This window comes from Arachis duranensis, chromosome 3 (assembly GCF_000817695.3).
Source record: "Arachis duranensis cultivar V14167 chromosome 3, aradu.V14167.gnm2.J7QH, whole genome shotgun sequence".
NCBI lineage: Eukaryota > Viridiplantae > Streptophyta > Magnoliopsida > Fabales > Fabaceae > Arachis > Arachis duranensis.
The window spans coordinates 17,576,325-17,577,497 of NC_029774.3; positions in this window are offsets into that span (position 1 = coordinate 17,576,325).

Consider the following 1,173-nt stretch of genomic DNA (forward strand, 5'->3'; position numbering starts at 1 on the left):
AAGCTTCAAGATCCAGGAAGCTTTATGCTACCATGCACATTAGAAGGTGCTTGCACCAAGACAGCCCTCTGTGATCTTGGAGCAAGCATCAATCTAATACCTGCATCCACTATCAGAAAGCTTGGGTTGACTGAAGAAGTCAAACCAACCCGGATATGCCTCCAACTTGCTGATGGCTCCATTAAATATCCATCACGCATAATAGAGGACATGATTATCAAGGTTGGGCCATTCGCCTTTCCAACTGACTTTGTGGTGCTGGAAATGGAGGAGCACAAGAGTGCAACTCTCATTCTAGGAAGACCTTTCCTAGCAACTGGACGAACTCTCATTGATGTACAAAAAGGGGAAGTAACCCTGAGAATCAATGAGGATGAGTTCAAGTTGAATGCTGTAAAAGCTATGCAGCATCCAGACACACCAAATGACTGCATGGGCGCTGACATCATTGACTCTCTGGTAGAAGAGATCAACATGACTGAAAGCCTAGAATCAGAGCAAAAGTCTAGAATCAGAGCTAGAGGACATCTTCAAGGATGTTCAGCCTGATCAGGAAGAACCAGAGGAAACTGATCAAGAAGAACCAGGGGAAACAAAGGAATTTTCAAAAATTTTTCAGGAGGAGGATAAGCCTCCCAAACTTGAACTCAAACCACTACCACCATCCTTGAAATATGCATTTCTGGGAGAGGGTACCACTTTTCCAGTGATTATAAGCTCTGCTTTAAATCCACAGGAAGAGGAAGCACTGATTCAAGGGCTAAGGACACACAAGACAGCTCTTGGGTGGTCCATAAGCGATCTTAAGGGCATTAGCCCAGCAAGATGCATGCACAAGATCCTATTGGAGGATAATGCCAAACCAGTGGTCCAACCACAAAGGAGGCTAAATCCAGCCATGAAGGAAGTGGTACAGAAAGAGGTCACTAAATTACTAGAGGCTGGGATTATTTATCCTATTTCTGATAGCCCCTGGGTGAGCCCTGTCCAAGTTGTCCCCAAAAAGGGAGGCATGACAGTAGTTCATAATGAAAAAAATGAACTGGTTCCTACAAGAACAGTCATAGGGTAGCGTATGTGTATTGACTACAAAAGGCTGAATACAGCCACCAGAAAGGATCATTTTCCTTTACCATTCATAGACCAAATGCTAGAAAGACTAGCTGGTCATGA